General features: G+C 53.5%; 1 protein-coding gene across 1 annotated transcript in view; it reads left to right on the forward strand.

The window, feature by feature from the left end:
- Positions 1–1,785: 1,785 nt before the first annotated feature.
- Positions 1,786–23,259, forward strand: part of TSPAN9 (tetraspanin 9) — a 156,518-nt gene continuing 135,044 nt past the window's right edge. The window contains exons 1-2 of the mRNA XM_058656074.1: positions 1,786–1,846; positions 7,308–7,369. The gene's annotated coding sequence lies outside the window, so the exon portion shown is untranslated. The remainder of the gene's footprint in view (positions 1,847–7,307; positions 7,370–23,259) is intronic.

Genomic DNA, 23,259 nt, shown 5'->3' on the forward strand with positions numbered 1-23,259 from the left:
GGAGTCCTGCTTCTGGTCTGAGTTACAGCAGTACAGAACTTGTCCGCACCAGGAAATCCCGACAGTGAAAAGGAGGATGACTAATAACCATTCCGGGACAAGAGGAGTAAGGGGATGTGCATCCCTCTGACTCAGAGAGCCTAGTTCTAGACATTTCCGCCACGAGTGTCAGCAGCACCAGGTTGGTTAGCAGCCTGGCATGGAAAACCGCGACCCCAGGCTTCCAGCAGGTCCTTGTGTCCCAGGCCACGAGCAGGGAGCTGGATGGGAAGTGGAGCAACTGGGACATGAATGGGCACCCTTATGGGATTCTGGCACATGCATGCAAGGATTTAACCACAAGGCTATCGCACTGGGCCCAGAACACTTGTTTTAAGATCACAAAACTCTGGGGCTGGCACGGTGGCTCAGTTTCTGCCTGCGGTGCCAGCCATCCCATATGGGTGCAGGTTCATGTCCCAGCTTCTCTACTTTCCATCCAGCTCCCTACTTGCGGCCTGGGAAGGCCGCAGAGGATGGCCCAAGTCCCTTAGCCTCTACACCCACACAGGAGACCTGAAAGTGCTTGGCTCTTGATCAGCTCAGCTCTGATGCTTAAGGCCATTTGGGATGTGAGCCAGCAAATGGAAGATCTGTCTCTCCTTCTTTCTATCAATGTACCCTTCTAATAAAAATAAAATAATCTAAAAAAAAAAAAAGATACCCCACCCCTTGGAAAGGGCTGGAGGAAGTTGGCACTTGTGGAATGCTCACCACGCACCAACTGTTGCTTTTTCTTTGGCGGGAGTGTGGGCATGAGCCTGTGGACTGGGATTAAAAAGCTCGTCGGGATCTCCACGGGCCAGCTTGGCTCCCAAGCGCTGGGCTGTGCGGTTCTGTCTGACCCGGTGCACCACAGGTGTCCAGGCGTGTGTCCCTTTGCCGCGCTGCCCCGGCTTCCTCTTCTGGACACTGGGCAGGGTGCCCCTCAACGTGTGAGGGGGAGACTGCGGTTGGTTGGCAGCTCCTCTGGGAAGACTTTTGGGAGGCAGGAGGGGGGATGCCAAATAAGCCTTTGAGGAAGGGAGACTCCGTGTTGAGGGGTCCAGGCCAGAAGAGCCGGCCAGCCCTCTGGCCTTTCGACACAAGTCCAGCCCTCCTGCGGTACGCACCTTCTAGAAAACCCCCCGGGGCAGCCCGGCGGTCTCAAACTCCCGGGGAACAAGGGGCCTACAGCGTCCGCCCCCCACACCGGGGAAGCGCAGCTCTGGAGAGGCGGCTGTGGAGCAGCCAGACCGCTCGGTACCACAGGAGGGAAGCCGCGACTCGGGGCACCAGCACCCTCGGGGTGTGTGTGCGTGCGGGGTGCGGGCACCACTAGGCCCGGGCCGCCCCCTGCCCAACTCGAGGGGGCGGGGATCCAGGCTTTCGGAACCAGGAGAGGGCGCCCGTGCCCGCGCGGGGATAGAGGGCGGTGGCGGCCCCCAGGCCCCGAGTTCTGGCTCCGGGGGGACAAGGCTACCCTCCTTCCACACGCACTCTGCTTCCCTCGTCCGCCTGGCAGTCTCCGCCTCGCCTCGCCTCGCCTCGCGGCGCCTCAGATCCCGGACAGGCCCCGCCCCCGCCCACCGTCCCTGAACAGGCCCCGCCCCACAAAGGCCATGCTCCCGCTGAAGTTCCGCCTCAGCGGGTCCCGGGTAGGCCCCGCCCATCAAGACCACGCCCCGCGCCGCCGCCGCCGCCGTTCCCGGGCAAGCCCCGCCCCCCGCCGCCAGCCCGGCCCCGCCCCCCGTTTCCGCTGGCGGCGGCGGCGGCGGCGGTGAGCTGAGGCGAGCCGAGCGGGGACCCCCACGTTCCTGCGGCTGCGGTGAGGGCTGCTTCCCCCAAGCCCCGGGGCGGGAGGGCGCGGGGCGCGGGGCTCGGGGGAGCGTGCAAAGTTGAGGGGCTCCGGTGGACGCCCGGTGGGCGGGCGTGGTCCCCAGGGCTGGGGGGCACCGGGGAGAGGGGCGCTGGAGGGGAGGCGGAGCGCGAGGGCGGGCCGTGGGGCGAGCGGAGCCGGCGGCCGCGCTGGGGAGGGCGGAGGTGGGTGCGGGCCCGGTCCCTGGGCGGTCGGCGGCTGCCCCGGAGAGGCGGGGAGCAAGACCTTGTCGTGGACAGCCGGGAGGTCTGTGGGGTGCAGCCGCGAGGGGAGACCCCTGGAACTGCCTAGGCTTGCTGTCTGTATGGCCTCGGACCCCCAGAGGGAGGAAGGACCGAAGGGCTTTGGAGCAGGGCTAAGCTGCAGCCCTGGGGTGTGGGGGACCCCTGGGTGTCCCGACCCCCTCCTTGGGCCGCCGCTGGCAGAGAAGCATCCAGAGTGACAGGTCTTTGGCACGTTCCGCGGTCGGAGATGTAGCCCATCTGTGCCTCCAAGTTTGGGACTTTTAAAAAACTTTTCTTGTGGTTACATTAAAAAAAAAAAAGGAAAAGAAAAAACCCTCTAAATAAGAAACGGGCTTGTTCTGAAAGCATTGTTTGTTGTACATGTGGGTATCAGAACTGGAGTTTTGGATCACTCTGATAAGGGGAGGGTCTGCTCCACCTGTAGGGTGGAAGTTGAAGGTGTTGGGGTGTTGTGGGGTGCAGGCAGCAGGGAGTCGCTTAACCTGGCCCTGTTCGGAACACCAAGCGCATTATCTGTAAGGGTGTCCTTTTTTTTTTTTTTTTTTCTGGAGTGACTCCTCTAGGAAGCCCCCCTGGAACTGGTGGAGGAAACCCAGGGCTCCGTTGTCTGTGTCTTCCATGTCCCTCGATGTGTCCACTCAGGGTAGCCTCCTAGGGAATTTTTTTTTTTTTTGCCTGTGTGTTGTGCCATCGGCTTGCCCTCCTATGGAGGGGGAGAGGGGTTGTGGATGATTTTTGAACAATGGACGGGACAAATCATTTATATTTAGCTGAGGAATGCAGCCAGAGAGGCAGACAATCACACCGGCTTCCTACCGTCCGCCTGGTCCTGGCACGGCCCCTGCAGCTGGGCTGTGGGTTGCGGGGTGTGGAGGGAGGAGCGGTGGGGTGGGTCAGATGGGAAGTGGGCTCCAGCTCTGCTCTCTCATCGAACACCCGCTCTGCAGAGAGTCCTGAACAGCTGAGAATGGAGAATGGACCCACATCGGGTGGGATGGCTTTTTTTTTGTCTGACTTCATCAGATTTTTATCTTCTGGTAGGGCTGTTGATGAACAGATACCGCACAGGAACAGTAACTACGTGTATGCAGTCATTTTCCGTTGCGCGAGTGTTGTGTCTCCCTTGATTAGTGCATTTTGTTGTGAATATGTGTATGTTACCCTTAATTACCTCCTTATATGCTAGGCAGGCCAGGTTTGGAGGGAATATTCCCTCTGTGGTTGCAAAATTTGTCAAGTGCAATAAACAAAATTTACTTTTGACCCCTCATGACCAGCATTTTCTGCTGTGTTGGCTCCCATATGGGACCCTGTTTGTGCAGCCTTGGGCAACTTAATGCCTTTTGGGACACTGGATGAAGATACTTCTTAAGTCTCTTCCAGTGGTAGATTTCAGATTAACAAATGTACCCCCCCCTTTTTTTTAAAAAAAAACAAGATTTACTTATTTTTTATTGGAGAGGCAGATTTACAGAGAGGAGGGGCAAAGATCTTCCATCTGCTGGTTCACTCTCCAAATGGCCACAGTGGCTAGAGCTGAGCTGATGCAAAGCCAGGAGCCAGGAGCGTCATCTGCGTCTCCCATGTGGGTGCAGGATCCCAAGGACCTGTGCAATCCTCAACTGCTTTCCCAGGCTCCAAGCAGGAAGCTGGATGGGAAGTGAAGTAGCCCGGACACGATCTGGAGCCCATATGGGATTTGGGCACCTGTAGGCAGAGGATTAGCCAATGAGCCATCATGCTGGCCCAGATGTGTCCCATTTTGAAAGAAAGTATACTTGTGAGAAAAAAAGTAATATAAAATTTAGCATCTTAATACTATTTATAAGTGTGCAGTAGGATTACTTATAGGAGGTTAGAAAAGTTCATGAAAAATGGGATGAAACGTATGAATTTATTTTGGCACCGCCAAGTTCTTCTATAATGTGTGAAAAGTGTTTTCTGAGCAGAAAGAAACTGTATGTGGATTTCAAAAGTCTCATTGTAGCCGCACGAATTCCCACCTTCAGTTCCAGCTCTGGGAGTGCTGGAAGTACCCTTGCATTCACTTGACTGGGCTACAGATCTCAGAACTTTCCATTCCACAAGAGTGAAACCTTAGCTCTTAAACCACAATTCTCATCTCCTCGTCTGTCTTCTGAGCCTCTGGCAGCCACGGTGCTCTGCTCTGTGTAATGGGCTTCATGAAGCACACAGTAGGTGTTTTATTCACTGCTGCCCTTGAGGAACCAATAAGAGTAGTGGGAAGGTAGCTGTGGGAAGCCCTTGGGCCTGAGGCTGGCTGGCTGGCTGGCTGGCTGTGTGGCTGGCTGGCTGGCTGGCTGTGTGGCTGGCTGGCTGGCTGGCTGGCTGGCTGTGGAGCCTGCTGCATCCTTGTGTGTGCCCCCAATGCCAGCTGGTACTGATGCTGGAAGGAGTGTGTCATGTCCAAGTGCCTTTGCCCCTGTGGGCCCCAGCTTCCTGCATGCAAGATGAGGCTAACAATGCTGAGTTCTCAAGGCTGTGGGAAGGGCACTGAGATAATGTATGGGAAGCACATAGCTTAGGGCCTCAGACACAGCAGGTGCGCAGGAACGGTGGCTGTTATTTATAACCTCGCCAGGGAGCCTGGGCTGATAGGCTTGGAACCAGAGAGGACAAGACTTCTTTTCTTCTGCCGTGAAAAGCCTGGGCCTGCTGGGTTGCCATCCCCACTGACTCAGATGGCGTGGATCCAATCCAGGTGTCTTAATGTGGCACTCAGCAGCCTTCTCTTCCAGTCCCAGCCTGTCTGGCCAGCTCATGTCTCACTCTCTCCTCTTTGCAGGAGGAACCCTTGGTGCCAGCCAGACTCATCTCCCAAGCAGGCTTTGCTTATTCTTTCTTTGCCACTTGTTTCATCCCGTTCCACCTTTTTGGAATGTTGTACCCCTTCCATTTGTCTCCTTCTCCAAGACCCTGCTTGTGCTACAGCTTCTCTCCTGGAAGCCTTCCCTGGCTGAAAGTGAAACGGCTAGTAAAGAGGCAGAGGGAGAAGGGGAGGGAAAGGGGATGGGAGAGAGGCCCCATCTGCTGGTTCACCCCCAGATGGCTGCAGTGCAGTAGCCTGGAGCTGGCCAGCCAAAGCTGGGAACTCCATCCGGGTCTCCCACATTGGGAGTTCCTTGAGTCATTGCCACTGCCTGAGGAGGTCTGCATTGGCAGGAAGCCGGCGCCAGGAGCTAGCGCTGGGAATGGAACGCAGGGACCGCCATGCAGGATGAAACCACACTCGCCCTTATGGCGTTTTGTCTTTCCCTTCCTTCTGGCCTTTCCATGCTGACTTAGGTGACTTCAGATGAGTTTAGGTGAGTTCAGATGGCGGATTATGGCATGTACAGAGGAGTCGGTGTAAGTTCTCATGATGCTCATGTAAAAACAGGTCTGTGTATTCATCAGCTTCTATCATCCAGTGATAGGTTAGCAAGGGAGCCCCCGAAATGACAGTACAAAGTGAGTGGCTTCAGTGAGCACACTGTTGTGTGTGTTCTAACATTGCCCCTCACCAGGGGGCAATGCTTGCTACTGCTGTTGGTGAAACTGTTATTTCTAGCAGCAGAGGACTGCTCAGCCCTGGGAAAGGGCTGGGGTGTGTGACTAGCCGAGCTAGGTCAGTGGGTGGGCTATGTACAGGGAAGTCAGTGAAGTGAGGTTGGACGGCAGCCGTGTTGTGGGTGGTGCCAAATGTCCAGTCATGAGGTTCCATTTGTCCATGCATTTGCTGAAGAGAAATTGAGTGTGCGCCATGTGTGGACACTGACCCAGGGCTAGGGGGCTCTGCAGGCCACTTGGGATGCCATGGGAATGGTACAGGTGCTAAGTAGGGCTCATGAAGCAGGGTCAGGTTCAAGGGGAGTGCCTCTAGGTCTGTGAAGAGGGGGATGGCCGTGGGGACAGTGCTGGGCAGCTCTGTGAGACATGGGCAAGAGGGAGTGAACTAGCCCAAGCAGCTTGGGAGTTGGTTGGACAGGGCCGGTGGGAAAGGATGAGGAAGTGGTTGGTAAAATCCGATGCTCCTTGCTGTTTGCTGCGGGTGTCTGGGGGCTTCTCTGTCCCACCGCTGGCTGTGCCCTCTGGCTGTCTCCTGTGTGATCCTGCTTGGAGGCCCAGGTGAACCCACGATGTTCTCAAGCACAGCATGTGTGTAGACTCCCAGCACGTACCCGCAGCCACACAGCCTGTTTGCACACAGGCCTGTGGCCTGTCATGTGATTCCTGTGTGACTCCTTTCACCCTAAGCTCACTGCCCTTTCTGCTTCTGCTGTGGCTTCCCCTCTCAGTGGATAGCGGTTCCCCATCAATTGTTTATTGCTCCACAAACGTAATTTTGCATGTAGGAGCAGTAAGAACAGAGTGGCTTGTTCCTAGCTGAGTCCTGTTGTGGGTGTGACTTAGAACTCAGGTCTCAGTGAAGTCACACACAGTTCATATCTCGAAAATTGGTGTCAGGCCACAGTGGTAGACTAGTGGCTAAAGTCCTTGCCTACCCAACATCAGGATCCCAAATGGGCACCGGTTTTAATCCCAGCAGTTCCGCTTCCCATCTAGCTCCCTGCTTGTGGCCTGGGAGAGCAGATGAGGATGGCTCAAAGCCTTGGGACCCTGCACCCATGTGGGAGACCCTGGAAGAGGCTCCAGGCTCCTGGCTTTGGATCAGCTCAGCTCTGGCCATTGCAGCCGCTTGGGGAGTGAATCTATGGACGGAAGATCTTTCTCTCTTTTTCTGCTCCTTTCCGTACATCTGACTTCCCAATTAAAAAAAAAAAAGAAGAGAAAAGAAAAAAGAAAATCGGGGTCACTTGTGAATGGCCAAGATTGGTAATGTTAACTCCTGGAATGCCTAGCACCTACCCCATGTTTGGCCAGTGTGTTGCATGGATTCTGTGGCTCCTGTAACTGCCCATGGCAGATATCACTAATGAGTTACAGCTGTCGGTACTGCTGAGCCAGGGCGTGCTTTAGGCACTCACCTGCAGCTGAATACGAATTAGTACAACAGTTGAAAGCTCGCTCCATTTGTTGGCCGAACAGGTTTTGTGTGAGGGTCTGCTGCCTGAAGGGCAGCCATTGTTGCTGGACAGAATTCTTCCTTCATTAGCTTCATGAGCAAAGTGATGAGCCCATTTTAATTTTTTTTTTTTCTGCAGGAATATCCTGGACTCTTACCAGCCAGCAGCCAAGGCATTTGCAGGAAACTCAAGGGACACAGGTCAGTGTCACTCTGGGTTCACTGTGTGGTGTGGCCTCCGGAAAATCTGTGTTCTGAACTCTGAGGTCAGAGGCCTCCTTGCTGTTTAACTGTGGGCTGGGGAGGACAGACTAGGATGCTGGCATGTTTCACATGATCCTCTGCTTTCGCTCTTGACTGAATGTAGAAGCTCTTTTCATTGTTTTTATTTATTTTTCGGGATAGGGGAGCGGCAGGAGAAAACCACCCTTCACCCATGTTCCTGATGGCCAGCGGACAGTGTGTATTCTTAGTTTCTTGCTTGGCCACCACAGTTGTGTTGGAGGAAGCCTGGGAAAGCAGGAGAGGCCTGTAGCTTCCTGTCTCTTCCCAGCAGGCTTGGGACCAGGGTGGACCGGTGCTACCAGCAGCTCCCTCTCCATGCCTGGATAGGGGCTGGAGCAGTGAGGCTCCCTCTGGCTCCCCGTGCCTGCAGGCTCCTGGGGTCCACGGCTTCTCCTTTGTTCCCTGCACTTGTGCACAAGGCCCCTGCTGAGCCAGCACAGGCAGGAGCTACTCGGCAGCTGGGTGTGCACGCTGCTGCCTCAGGTTCCCTGGGGGTGCTGTTTACAGACCCAGCCTTTTTATGTTTTAATTTATGTGCGGGTTTTATCCTGTGGCTTCTCCCTGCTGGGTGATTTGTAAATCTCTTACCTTCTGTGAACTCAGCCACGTGGTTGGGGAAGGAGTGGGGGTGGGACACAGAGTGGCGGGTGGCTGGGATTTCAGTAGGATCTTTTGGTGGTTTATGGTGGCCAGGGACCTCTCGTTGTCCTGCCGTGTGTTGCACAGTACATGTTGCAGGGACTCCAGTACCGGTCCTGGTCATCCTCATCAGCCTCCCTTTTTGACCCTTATGTGCTTCTGTGGTGTGGTGGATTCAATTTCGTGGTGTTACATTGTACTTTAAATCTTGCTTTGCTTGCATCACTGTGCAGTGAAGCTGCAGAGCCTCTGCACTCCGCACAGCAGCGGCCAGGACCACTCGTGGCCCTCAGGTCGGCAGCACCTGGCCTTGCAGCGACCTGGGCCTGCTCTGCTCAGAGCTGCCTCCCAGAGAGTCCTCCATAGGCCCCTCCCCGAGCCTGCTGGTGGCAGGAATGTGTGCGCTCCCGTTTTAAGTCTCCCTCCCGCCTCCTCATCCTGGTGTCTGCTTTCAGTCTCACAGCCCTGGGATTTGGGGCACTGCCTATGGCCACTGGGTGCAGTGAGCCAGGCACAAGGGCCTGTGGTGAAGGTCAGGCTGCAGAGAAGGAAGGACCTGGGTACAGGGGGAGCGCCGGCCCTGCTGTGTGCTCACCCTGCTTGCCTGATGGTCAGGGATCCGTGGGGAGCCTCCCAGAGGGCCCATGGCTCTACCAGCCCCTCTGCATGCATGTGTTGAAGCGAAGGATAGCTCAGTGCAGTACTATGCAGGCAGGATCCCCTCCAATGGTTGCATTGCTGTTTTCCCATTGGGCTTCTGCTATGATGCCAGTCTGTGGGGGGCGGGGGTGGTCCTGTTTCTGACCCTTGCAGCTTTGTGGCTGTCTCTGTGTCCCTTTGCTTACCTGCAAGTCCCAGAGTGACCACTGCTCTGGGATTGTGGGTAGAGGGAGGGAGGGGTTTGGGTTCTAGGCCTGCGATTTGCTAAGTGGTTTTTCTCTTGCTTCTGGCTCAGGGTGGTTGTAGGAGGAGCAAATGGGGTTAATGAATAAACAAATGCCCTGGTGTCCTATAGGACCTCCCTGGGGGTGGTGGCTGTTTACTAAGGTGGTGGTCACAGCCTGCCCGGCCTTGCCCTGGAGCCAGAGTCTGGCCACCTGGCTACCTTGCCCTGCTGCCTCTTTGAGGTGGTGTTTTGCCTACTGCCTTGCCTTTATGCCGTTAGGAGCTACAAGACTCTATGGCTGCAGTACAACCCTACAGGTTAATAATTTCAACTTCGATTATAGATACGGTGTAATGAAGAGAATCCAGGTGTAGTTCAGCGTCCAAACCCTTCCCCTGCTCTTACAACAAACACAGCGCTGCAGGCTCAGCCCGAGTCCAGCTGGGTTGCCTACATGTGTGTGTGGAGACCAGTGTAGACACCCTTGGGACTGTCTCAGCCTCCCTCCCCCACCATGGCTGGCTGCAAGTTGATTTTATTTATATCATTTCAACATTTTTTGTACTTAAATAGATAATATCATTTAATTACATTTTTCCATGAGTTTGTTGAAGTTCCTTTCTACTTTGAATACTCATTTTCTGAATCTCATGATCATTTCTTCTCTCAATAGTCAGCATTTGTTCCAACACTGGGCCTTGTGATGGGAGCCAAATGATTGGGCTGCCGTCCAGGGGTCTCATGGGTCAGTAAGCTCCTGAGTCCCTTTCACTTGGTGGGGAGGCTTGGCTGTCACTGCAGGAAAGTTTGGGAATCCCGTGGTCTCTGGAACAGGACCTTGGCAAGGCCTTGACATTGGCCTTCGTAGCTTAGGGCCGCTACTATCCCCTATAGTATGTTCACACACATTTGAAAAATAACCCTTTCAAAAATTCAAAACAAACTAACCCTTTCAAAGGTTCAAACAAAAATCAGAGCAAATATTTGTCAAACAGTACAGCATCCAGCTTGGCCTGGGGGTGTGTGTGCTGACTCTGGGGGTGGGCAGATCCCAGTGGACTTCACTCGTAGGGAGGGGATGTCAGGGTCAGGGCCAGCCTGAGGCCTCTGAGGTAAGGTAGAGAAGTGGTCTTATTGGGGATACTCGCTAGAGCAGGGTAGGAGAAAGATGTGGCCGGGTGCAAGTGTGCGTGCATGTGGTGGGAATGCCCCATCCAGGAAGGGCAGCCGACACCTATGCCCTCTCTTCTGGCCACTTGCCGCAGAGTGTAGGGGTTCCCCAAGCTTCTGGAGAAACCTAGGGGTGCAGGTGCCAAACCCTTAGGGAGGACTTTGAGGGGCCTGTGATGGGCTGAGTTGGAGGAAAATGTGCCTCTGGGTGTGGCAACTTGCAGGAGGATGTGTTTGTTTCAGACAAAATCAGGGGACAGGTCTGAGCATGCAGTTTCACGCTTGTCTCAATCCTGAGAAATTCTGAACAGCCTTGTTTAAAATCTGGATGCGTAGACTGCAGAGCCCAGAGTGCGGAAGAGCTGGTCCCCCAGGAAGGCAGAAGCGTTGGCAGCCAGCATTTGCATTTGTTTGACCATTGTGTGTGCTTGGGGTGTTGTGTGGGAGCTGGCTGCGAGGTAGTGAAAGTCACTCAAAGCCAGTGGGGGGTGGGGGGAGAGTTGCATTTGGCCCCTCCTGCCCGGGGGCAGTGATACTATGGCATCAGGGACGGTGGTTGGAAGTACTTGTCCTGGCGCTGCTTCCCTCACACAGGGTAAGGGCTACAAGTAGTGTGGCAGTTCAAAGTGGATTAAGAAAGAAATGATCTGTTTGTTTGAAAGAGTGTCAGGGAGAAAGAGAGAGATCTTCCATCTGCTGGTTTACCCCCCAAATATCCGTAATATCCAGGGTTGGATCGGGCCAAAGCCAGAAACTGGAAACCCTAATCAGGCCTCCCACGTGGGTGGCGGGAGCCCTGAACCATCAACTACTGCTTTCTAGGCACGTTAGCAAGGAGCTGGATTGGAAGTGGAACAGCTGGGACCTGAAGCAGACATTCTGATAGGGGATGCCAGCGTTGCACGTGGCATCTTAATGTGCTGTACCACAGTGCCAGCCCCTCCAGGTGAATATTTGCAAAAGCATCTTTTCCTAACAGGCGGCAAAAAGTAATACAAACTCATTATAATTTTTAAACATTACATGCATTATGCAAAGGGAGAGTCATCCAGGATCCTGCTCTCTGGAGATAATTCCTGTGAATGCCCTGGTTTACATCCTGTCCAGATATTTTCATGCTAGGCTAGCATGCAGCCGTCCATCTATTTATCTTGTCATTTTCCACAAATAGAATTGTGTCAGACTCGCTGTTTTTGCAGCTTCTCTAGGCCCTCTTCCAGCCCGGTGCCTTCAGAACGACCTTCTTCTTTTCAATAGCTGCGTACACTCGCTGCGTGGGGTTTGTAGCCATTATCTGTGCAGCATGACGGATGACCTCAACATCGAGTGGATTAACACAACTGCTGTTCACTTGCTTACAGTTCTGTGGGCTAGCCTTGTGCGAAGCGCCTCTGCCTGGGTGTATGCATATGGCAGCAGTGAGCCAGTAACCATGCAGGGCCTGAGCAGCCCAGGGGAACCTCGCTTACATACCTGAGGATCTGAGCTGGCACTGGCCAGGCCTCTCTCCCTGCCATGGGGCTCTTTACTGTTGAGGACCCTACCCCTGTAAGGTGAAAATGAAATCTGCAAGATTCCTTAAGGATCTGGAACTGTGCCAATGTAAAATCCATCTACTTGCCAGAGGGGCTGCGTGCACAGCTTCCCTGAGTGCAGAAGTGGGAGAAGCGCTCACTTTGTGATGGGCCCAACAGGTGGCTGGAAAGTGGCACAGGCCCCTCTCTTCCCAACCCCCAGCTTGCCCCAGTACTGACTTCCTGTTGGGTATAGGTATGATTCAAGGTGGATTTGGGGTGTTTGCAGTTCATCCTTGACAGCTCCTGGAACTGGAGAAGTGGACCTTTCCCGCCCTATGAAAGCTGGGTTCCCTGCTAGTTTTCGGAGCATCTCAGAAATGCACAAGTCATGGACAAAGCCAGCTGGGCAGTCGGAGTCCAGGCCTCTGCTGGGATTCCCTTCTCCCCCACACTCTGAATCCCACACCTGCTGCCCACCAGCCTTGCTGCCCTGGCCTGGGTCTGAGGCATATACAGACTGCATTTTTTCTTTTCTGGCACTTGATGTGCAGAAAGCCTTCTGGGTATTGCTTGGGTAGCTTTCTTATCATTTGCCTGGGTAGTGCTTTCCTCCTGCGAACTATCACAGATGGCAGGGTGGCAGGAGGCAGCAAGGGAAGAGCCATCCCCGGGTCCTTAATGCATCCCCAGGTCCCCAGCGGGAGGCTGCTGTCTCCCCAGGGGAGCTCATTCATCACACCTCTGTCTGGTGGGAGGGGCGGGCTTGCCCTCAAGGACATGCACCTTCCCAGCACTCCAGTGTCCTCGTGCCCGACACCTGTCTGGTGGTTTGTGGACTCAGATCAGAGCAGTGGCAGAGTGGGGATTTGCTTCGACCTGTTCTCTTTTCTCCCTGCTCCCTCTCAGCAGCTCTTGGAAAAGTGACGTTTGGTAGCTGAAAAAGCTCCCTGTGCGAATGCACTGCAACTCACAGCTCAGCGTCTTGGTCGGCCTGCTCTTGCACTCTCCTGTGGGATTCTTGGCAGAGGCCAGCTGGAGCAGGCTGTGGCTTGGCTCTGCAGCAGCAAGTCGCAGAGATCCTGTGCATCTGGGTAACTCCAGGGCACCGGGTCGTGCCGCCACGGCAGGGCTCGTGGTAGTTGATCCGCTTACAGGCTTAAGGTTTGCCAGAGCCCCACGCTGATAAAAACTTGCAGAGCCGCCTCTGCAGACCTTTGCAGAAATCTAGCTTCGCAGGCCAGCCGAGAAAACTCAGCAGCTCCTTTCGGCCAAGGAACTGGAAAAACTGGATGGAGGTCCACAGCCTGCTGCAGCCATTTGCTAGCTCAGGGCATCGAGTAGGTGAGTGAGTCCCTTAAGCGGAGAACAGGAGGCCTGCTCCAGTCCCTGACTGCTCTGCCTCTGCCTGCAGCTTTCATGCTGGGCTGCCCCTGGCTGTGTGCTCAGGCATCCTCGGTGAGTTAACAAGTCATTAGTGAATACTCTCCTTCCCGAGGCAGCTGAGATGGGATGTCTTTCTGGGTTGAAAGATGAGGGCCCCTGCTCCAAGGGCAGGGATGCTGCATCCTCTGCTCTCTCTGTCTGGGCCTGCAGGCTGCCATTTGCTACTCTGTCCAGGTCCGTCATATTCCCCCTGGGCTTGTTTATTTGAGGGGTTGGGAACCTACTTGCTAGTTCACTCCCCAAATGCCCATGAGCTGTTGGGCTCAGTCTGAATCTCCTATATGGGTGCAGGGTCCCAAGGACCTGAACCATCCTCCACTGCTTTCCCACGCCGTAAGCAGGGAGCTGGATGGGAAGTAGAGCAGCCCATATGGGATGTGCGCACTGCAAGTGGAGGCTTAGTTTGCTACGCCATGGTACTGGCTCCACAAATATTTCTTAAATGCATGAATACTACACTTATGATCAAGAAAGAAATGTACCCCTAATTTTGGCTGTTTCCTCATGGCAGTGAGGGCACATGCTTGATTTAACATCACCTATTTTCACAGAGTGGACATTGGATGCTGTGATTCAAACACCACTTGGGACAACTGCATGCCATGTCTGCCTGCTAGGGTTGGGGTCTTGGTTCAGTTCCCTATTCCAGCTTCCTGCTGCAGACGATGGCTCCTGTGTGTGGGTTCCTGTCATCCAGATGGGAAACTTGGATTGCGCTCCTGGCTTTGGTCTGGCTCAACCCTGACTATTGTGCACATTTGGGGACATGGACTAGCAGGTGGGAAATTTCGGCGTCTCTGTCTCTTTCCTTTTCAAATAAGAAAGGAAAATCCGGATGATACTCTGCTGGCTCTGTCTTCAGACCAGAGAGGGTATACCTAAGAAGCCGTTGAACTTGACTGGACAATAAGATGCTGGACTCTATGTTTGGTATACGCTTGCAATGGGGGAATCTCAACTGAACTTGAGCTGTGGTTATGCAACAAGGTGGAGGAATCCACCATGGTGGGAGGGTTTGGGGAGGGGTGGGGAGAACCCAAGTACCTATGTAACTGTGTCACATAATACAATGTAATTAATGAAGTAAAATAATAAATAATAAAAAAAAAAAAGAAAGGAAAATCCATTTTTACCATTGTGGGAGGTTTGAAAATTCTCCAGGGATGTTGGAGTTCTGGGAGTTGGGAGTTCTGTTACCTTCCCACACGAGATAGAGAGGAAGGTGAGGGAAGAGGAGGCTGCTGCTTGCAAGTTTTACTTTTGGGGAAACTGAGGCTGATTTCCTGGGATCTCTGGAAGTGAGTAGAGGTGGCAGGGCAGGCTTTCTAGAGGCCCAGAAGCGTCTTGGGGCTCCCAGCTCCACTGAGGGTGAGGCTGCCTCATGGGGCCTGGGGTACCCAAAATGGCCAAATCTGTGAGGACTTGGGAGAGGCACGTGTGGGGTTATTTTGAGTGAGATGGGTCGGGCTGTGATCTCTCTGGCATTCCTGGCCACTGGGCTCTCAGAATTGGCCAGAATGGAAGGATGATCAGAATCAGGGCTCCAGGAATAGCCCAAGAATTTGCTCATTTTTAACCCCTGGGCAGAGGTGCTGCGCAACCCAGAGTCTACAATAAGATGGGGCAGAAGGAGGGTCGCTGGAGGAGGGGGAATTACAGAGAAGGGGGAGAAGGAAAGTTCCAAACAACTTCCTTTTCCTCCGCTTCCTGCCTGGAGGAGGTGGAGGCAAGCCCAACAGCTGGCTCAGGGCCAATCTGATAGGGAGCAGGATTTAGAGCCCAGAGGAATGTTTGTCGTTGTCCCTCCCAGCTCCATCCCTGCCTCTTGGGAAGTTGCCTGGTAACCACCATTGGTGGAAGGTGTGGCCTCAAGGCCCTGGGGAGCTCTCATTTCAGAATCCCTGCCTTGCACAGTGGATGTGAGGGAGTCACTGGGGGGTGCTACCTGTCGATGGTGGTTCAGGAACTCCCCGTTTGTCCTGAAGGAGCTGACTTGTACAGAGATGAGAGTGCGCACACGCGTACATGCTCCCGCTTCTGTCAGAATCTGCAGGGCACATGTGGATGGTAGCAGGCAGGCTGGGCCCATGGGAAGAATCTGGGTTGCAGCAGCTGGCCGTGGGCATGTTGCTTCAGATATTGGAGATCTTCATCTATACGGTGAGGAGTCTACAACCCCTGGAATCCTCTGCACTAAGGGCTAACTAACGACAGGCAGGCGAGAGGAAGGGTCTCTTTTTGATCCAGATGAGGTCCACCCTTGAAGCCTGCGGGAGGCGGCAGAGGTCATAGTTCCGCTCTGTGGGAGTCTGAGGGCGAGAACCATGGGAGGACTTGGCATGAGGACACAGCTGCCCTGCACGTCCCAGGGGTGGCTGCAACTGCTCCGTGGAGAGCGACCGAGCAGCAGCAGCAGCAGCAGCAGCAGCAGCAACTATGACAGTTGCCTGCTAGGTGCTTGGGGTGTGCCTGGCACAAGGTGATGAGTAGTCTCCCTGTTATACAGGAGTGGACTGAAGTTCAGGGATGTTAGGCTTTCTGTGAGAGGGCTCGAGGAAAGGCGGCAGAACTGGCCGCCCGCTCAGTTGACTCTGAGGCCACTGGTTGTGCCGGGGACTGGTGATCACCTCCTCTGGGACAGAGGTGCTGAGGGTGGTGGTCTGGCTGATCGTTTGCTGCCTGTCACTCTCCGTTGTCGCCCTGGTCACCAGCAGAGGAGGGACCAGGGGGTCAGCCCCTCCGCTGAAACCCGCTGGTTTGGTGGCAGGAAGAGCAAATGGCTTCCAGATGAAGGGAGGCTGCTTGGGAGTGGAATGTGTGCCCGTTGGCAGACAGCAGCCCCTGAGGCCCACAGGGACCCTGAGTCTTGGGGAGACCTGAGCTTTCTGTTGCCAGCCTGAGCCCCATGGTGCGAGGCAGGCGGCCTGACGCCCCTGCAGAGGAGCCTGCCCCCTCCCTGGGGCCCGCGCCTCCCTGTGATTCTGAATGAAGTCTGGGCCAGTGTGTCCGTATTTCATCCCCCCCCTTCCCAGTAGTTCAGATTGTCTCTTCCATAATCCTCCGATTTATTGCTCCTTGAGGAGATGAGCAGGCTTTTTCCTCGTGCTTAAGAAAAGAAGTATTCCAGGGTGGAGAAATGCAGGGTAGTGAGGCTAGCCTGGAGTGAGCGAGGGACCCCAGGAGGGGAGACCTGGGTGGGCGGTGGAGTAGGGGGCAGATCTGAGGGGCTGTGGTGCTCTGGATTTAGGGAGTGGTTCTGTTTGTATTAATCATGCTCTTTAGCGGCTCTGATCTGGTAGCTCTCAAGGAGTGAGTGTGGCTCTTGGGCCCAGGGTCTGCTCTGTGGCCACTTACAGACCCAGGCGTGTACATCTAAATGTATGCTCACATACATGCCTGCACATGCACACATATGCACACACACACTCCAGCTCACATGCACTCATGCTGTGTGGTCTGGCTTGTGCCTTCACACACATTCATGCATGCAGTGCATGCTCCTGCACACACAGGCGTGTGCTCATTCCCTTCCACCTCACCCACGTGCACACTCACTCCTGCACACATCCATCACACCTGCTTGCATTGTGGCTTGCTACCAGATGTGCCCATGCCCACGGGGTAGGGTTTCAATGTCCATGTAAGAGACAGGCACCAGTGGCTGGCAGTATCTCATGTGGCAGGGGCATTTCTGCCAGCAGTCCTGACATGTAGCCTTGCTCACCCCGTGCCTCAGTTTACCCATCTTGTGGAGAGAGAACCTGCAGAGATGTGAGAGGCAGGTGGGCAAGGATTCTGGGGTCCTCAGCCTGGGAGGTATTGGGTTGGGTCTCTGAGATGAGCACGACGGGGAACCAGCCCTGGGATGTTGGGGGAAGAGTCTTAAATTGAAGGTGGTACTGTGCCTGGGCTCCTTGGCTGTACAGTGCCTGCGGGGCCTGGGCTTCCCAAGCTGGAGCTAAGTGTTAGCTTGACCTTGAGTGTACAGCATCAACAAAGCCAAGCTCTTGGCTGCCAGGCTGCGGGGGCCCTGGGGAGAGCCTTGGCACCGCTCAGCAGTGTGGAAAGGGACCTGTTTGGGGAAGGATAGGTTCCTTCTTGGCTGCTCCGGATCCCAGCGGGTTCTCAGCCACAGAAGCAAAGCAAACAGAGCCTCTGCTTTGTTTCTATTTCAGAAATCTCACGGCCGCCTCCTGCAGGAGGGCTGCCGCTGCCCAGAGCTCCACATCCTAACTGTGGAAATCCAATTAGGCTGGAGCAGACCCAGCTCCAGGGGGGAGGAGGAGGGGCCGCCCAGGGGGCTGAGGGTGCAGAGCTGCCTCCCTCACATTTGAGTTCAGAGTAGTGGAGGGGTCCTGGCTGTCACTGCTCCCTAACTGTTCCTTCTGACCTCGAAATTTACCAAGTGACAATGGCGTGAAAACCCGAGGTTGACCAGGCAGGCTGTGAGGGGACCCGGCAGCCTAGAGACTGGGAGTGTATTTCTGGCCTCCTCCTTCTGCTGCCCTGAGCCTTAATGCTCTGGATTTCACAGCCCCACGTGGGGAGGAACGGCTGAGTACAGTGACTCCTGCCCCAGCCCAACCCTTGGAGCCCGGGAGCCCGGCCTCGTGTGAGGTCTGGCTTCCCCTTGGAACTTAGGGCACCAATTTCTTGGTGACTTGTATTCTGTGCGACAGCCAGCCTGCCCCAGGGACCTTCCTGTCACACCCAGAGCCAGCTTTGTGCCACAGGGTCTCACCCTGTGCCTGCCACATTCGTGGGTTGTGTTTCATTCATTTGCTTATCCCTTGTTCCAGGAAATACGGTGAAAATGCGCCCAGGTGGCTGGTACCCTGTGATACCACACCGAGAATGCTGCTTGTGCGTGGATTTGTTTGTTCCCTGATTGAGCCCCTGGGCCTCTTGCCTGTGATTATGATGGGTCCCCAGGCCTTTGCCTGTGTGTCCATGTGTATGCTGTCTGGGCCAGCAGTGTGTCCCTTTACTTCGCTGTGAGGAATCAGTGTGGATGCCATCTGCTTCTGTTCTGCTCGGCCCAGCCTCTGTGCTGGGCTGCGGGCTTTCTGAAGCAGCTGCTGATGTCACCACTGAGAGCAGTGAGATGGTCTCTGTGCTAAAATCTAGTGGGCAAGCCTGGTAGGGATCTGGCACTGTTGGCGTGGTGGGAGAGGTGCCGCATGGAGTGTGACCTTGCAGCTGTGACAGTGGAGCAACAGGCAGCATTTGAATTCACCGGCCTTGCAAATCTTTTTTTTTTTTTTTATTATCTTTATTGGAAAGTCAGATATACAGAGAGGAGGAGAGACAGGAAGATCTTTCATCTGATGATTCACTCCCCAAGTGACCGCAACAGCTGGTGCTGCGCCTATCCAAAGCCGGGAGCCAGGAGCTTCTTCTGGGTCTCCCAAGTGGGAGCAGGGTCCCAAGGCTTTGGCTGTCCTTGACTGCTTTCCCAGGCCACAAGCAGGGAGCTGGATGGGAAGTGGAGCTGCCAGGATTAGAACCGGTGCCCATATGGGATCCCGGGGCTTTCAAGGCGAGGACTTCAGCAGCTAGACCACGCCGCCGGGCCCTCTCCGGAGTCTTTAGTCCCACCTGAGCCAGGCATCCAGGCACTGGCGTTTGGTGCAGTGAGTAAATCATGTCTTGAGAGGCCCACATAAGATCTCATTCTCTCTTTCCGAGATAAAAAAAGCGAAAATAAATAAAAGAGTAGACTTGTATTGAAGTCTTCTGTCTTACATGTGTTAAAATACCACGCCCAGCAAGCCTTAGTAAAGATGGACTTCTAGCCAGTAGATTCCTTCATTTTGAAACACTCTTTCACTCAGGCATATTTTCCTGAATGGCACTTTTTTCTTTTTCTGTTTCTTTCTTGTGACTTTCCTTCAGCTCTGTCTTCCCGTCTTTCATGAGGTTTTCATTTTGTGTAGCATATTTTCCGTTTCTGAGAGATTGAAGAGTCTTCTATAATAGAACCTGTTTGGCTTTGTGGCTGCAGTATCAGCTCTTATGTGGATATTAATGATAGCTCCATTTCTGGAAGGATGCCATTCTTCCTCACTGTTCTCATAACCCATGAGTGTATGTGTTTTCCATCTTTTCTGTGACAGGCTTTCTTCCCAAGTCTAGGAATCCTTGAAAGTCTGCTTTCATTTGCATGCAGCATCATAAAGATCTTTGATGCGGGGCAGGTGTTTTGTGCACCTGTTTTGATACCACTTGGGATAACCACATCCCGTATTGGAATGTCTGAGGTCTGGTCCTGGCTCTGTGCCCGATCCCAGCTTCCTGCTAGTGCACATCCTGGGAGGCAGCTGGTGATGACTTAAGTTTTTGGGTTCCTGCCACCCATTTGGGAGACCCACACTGACCTCTAGACTCCTGATACGCCGGGCTCAGCCTATCAGGGATGGAAGTACTTGCTCTATCTTCTGCTGCTTGCTCAGGCACCTTAGCAGGGAGCCAGATTGAAGCAGAAGCTGAGCAGTCTGGACTTGAGCCAGCACTCTGGTAGGACATGTTGGTTTGGCAAGCGGCAGCTGAATGTGCGCCACCACGCCAGCCCCCTGCATATTTTTTGAATGAATTCTTTCACCTTTCATGTCCATGGGTCACCTGGTGCAGGGTTTGTGCACAGCACCGTCAGGTGCCTCTCAGGCCTGTACCCCCGTTCTTCAGTGACTCAACTCTGGAGGCTGGAAGAGGCAGAAGGGGCTGTGTTCAGGGGCGCTGGCTGCTATGCAAGGCCTGGTCGTCTCCCCCTGCTCTTGCCCTTCTGCCGCGGGTCTGAGTTGGGTCCCTCTGTGCTGTGGCTCCCTCAGCTGCAGGTTCTTTCCATGCAGGGAGCATCTGCCTCCATGTGTCATGGCGCACTCACTTCTATGGCAGCTAACTCAGGCCCTGATTGTCTTCCTCACCAGGCCCACAGCTCCACGGGGACAGAGGCCCCGGCCCTTACTGTCATTCACCCCCTCTCCTTCCCTGCTTTGCTCATATCCAGCAGGGATCGGCAGATGTTGTCTGTCAAAGAGCAGCCTGGGGACAGCCTGAGCTCTGCACAGCACATGGCCTCGCTGCCTCTGCCCACCTCGGCCCTGTCACACAGAGGTGGCCATCGAGGGCTCATCAATGGACTGGCACAGCTGTGTCAAGACAGTTTCTTTATGGCATTGAAATTTGAAATTTCATTTGACTCCACATGTTATGAAATATTATTCTGCTTTGATTTTTTTTCAATGTATGAAATATGAAATCATGCCTAGCCTGCAGGCCTGAAAGGAACAGGCAGTGGGGTGAGTCCTTGACTCACGGATGGTGATACAAGGGCTTAGATGAAGGTGAAAAAAATACTTTAAAAAAGTTTTGTTTCATTTTACTTAAAAGACAGACAGATAGAGGGATATCTTCCATCTGCTGCGTCACCACCCCAATGCCCACCACATGCCAAATGTCAGGGTTGGGCTAGGCTGAAGACAGGAGCCAGAAACTTTTGCCAGGTCTCCCTGGCACCTGGGCAGCAAGAAAACAAGTACTTGAGCTGTGCCCCACTGCCTGAGAGGGTACATGTTAGCAGGAAGCTGGATCAGAACCAGAGGAGCCAGAACTCAAAGCAGGCACTTCAGAGTGGGTTGCAGGAGCCCTAAGTGGCAACTTGACCTCTGACCCCAACACCTGCCCGTCTATTAAGGCTTTAATGAACATCTGTTGGATGGATGAGTGACAACTGGGACATCAGCAAAAAATAATGAGCTCATGGCTTGCTGCTTTCTTTAATTAACTCTACAGTCTCTAGCCCCGTAAATATTAAAATGAGGCAAAATAATCAACTAGTTCACTTTTCTATATAATTCATAAACTGTGAAGTTTTCCCACTTAAAGTATCCAGTGTCGGGGCTGCTGCTGTGGCATGGTGGGCTTCCAGTCCAGCTCCCCTGCTAATGCACCTGGGAAAGCAGCAGAAAATACCCTAAGTCCTTGGACCGCTGCCACCCGTGTGAGGGATCCAGGAGGGGCTTTAGGCTTCTGACCTCTGACCTCTGGCCCAGCCCCGGCTGTTGAGACCACTCAGGGAATGGAAGATCTCTTTTGGTCTCTCCTTTTCTCCATAACTCTGCCTTTTAAACAAGTAAATCTGTCTTTATTTAAAAAAGATTTATTTATGTTTATTGGAAAGTCAGATATACAGAGAGGAGGAGAGACAGAGAGGAAGATCTTCCATACACTGGTTCACTTCCCAAATAACTGCAATAGCCAGAACTGAGCTGATCCGAAGCCAGGAGCCAGGAACTTCCTGTTGGTCTCCCACCTGAGTGCAGGCTCCCAAGGCTTTGGGCTGTTTTGACTGCTTTCCCAGGCCACAAGCAGGGAGCTGGATGGGAAGTGGGGCTCCCGGGGTTAGAACCGGTACCCATATGGGATCCTGGCGCATTCAAGGCGAGGACTTTAGCCACTAGGCTATGGTGCTGGGCCCTTGGATTTTAACATAGGAATTTTAGGGTAGCTTTTTTCTAGATTTGAAAGGAATGTCCTTGACATTTTGATCTAGATTATATTGAATCTGTACATTGCTTTGGGTAATATGGAGATTTTGATGGTATTAATTCTTCTAATCGATGAACATGAAAGGTTTTCCCATTTTTGGATGTCTTCTTCTGTTTCCTAATGTTTTGTCATTTTCACTGTGGAGAGAATTCATATCCTTGGTTAGATTTATCCTAAGTATTTAAGTTGTTCTGTAGCTGTTGTAAAATGGGACTGAGCTTGCAAGTTCTTCCTCAGCATGCCATTGAATGCTATTGATTTCTTTCTTTCTTTCTTTCTTTTTTTTTGGTGTTGATTTCATATCCTGTAACTTTGCTGACTTTTCTTAGGAATTCCAGTAGTCTGCTAGTGGAATCTTCTGGCTCCCCACACATAAGATCATGTCACCTGCAAACAAGGATAATGTGACTTCTTCCAATTTGTATCTCTTTGACTTCTTTTTTGTGCCTAATGACTGCTGATGCTAAGTGCAGAACCACATGGAATAGTAGGGATGAGCGGGCGCATTCTCGCCTGCTCCAGATCTCGTGGAAATGCTTCCGGCGTATCCCTTGGCGGGGGGTTTGTCATATATTGCCTTGATCGTCTTTTGGTATGTTTTTCTAATCCATTTTTTAAAGCATTTAAAAAAATGTATCATGAAAAGATGTTTTATTTTTTTTTAAAGATTTATTCATTTTATTATAGCCAGATATACACAGAGGAGGAGAGTCAGAGAGGAAGATCTTCCGTCCGATGATTCACTCCCCAAGTGAGCCGCAACGGGCCGATGCGCGCCGATCCAAAGCCGGGAACCTGGAACCTCTTCCAGGTCTCCCACGCGGGTGCAGGGTCCCAATGCTTTGGGCTGTCCTCCACTGCTTTCCCAGGCCACAAGCAGGGAGCTGGATGGGAAGTGGAGCTGCCGGTATTAGAACTGGCGCCCATATGGGATCCCGGGGCTTTCAAGGCGAGGACTTTAGCTGCTAGGCCACGCCGCCGGGCCCGATGTTTTATTTTTTAAGATTTATTTATTTTTATTGGAAAGTCGGCTGTACAGAGAGGAAGATCTTCTATCCACTGATTCACTCCCCAAGTGGCCGCAACGGCTGGAGCTGAGCCAATCTGAAGCCAAGAGCCAGGAGCTTCTTCCGGGTCTCCCACACAGGTGCTTGGGTCCCAAGGCTTTGGCTGTTCTTGACTGCTTTCCCAGGCCACAAGCAGGGAGCTGGATGGGAAGCAGGGCTGCTGGAACATGAAACGGTGCCCATATGGGATCCTGGAGCTGCTTTACAGATGAGGAGAGCAAAGTTCCAACCAGGGGAGCTTCGTCTTGTCTTCAAGGTCATCTTGGCTAGAAGATGTTTCTAGATCTAGGCGATTCCAAAGGCTCTTCTAGTGGAGGTGGGGGCAGGGAGCTCGGTGGCCTTTTAAGCCCCTCCTCTGCCTTTCTGCCCCAGTTTTGGGTGAGGTCCTCTCAGCCTCCACAAGGTGGATGTGACCTTCCTCCTGGGAGGTGTGCACCGCCTCTTGTCCCTGCTCTTGTCCCTGCTCGCAGGGCTGCTAGGTGTCTGCTCTGAGGACCTGTTGACCATGGCCCTTACCGCTTCCTCTGCTCTTTCACT

Source organism: Ochotona princeps, chromosome 27 (assembly GCF_030435755.1).
Source record: "Ochotona princeps isolate mOchPri1 chromosome 27, mOchPri1.hap1, whole genome shotgun sequence".
Lineage (NCBI taxonomy): Eukaryota > Metazoa > Chordata > Mammalia > Lagomorpha > Ochotonidae > Ochotona > Ochotona princeps.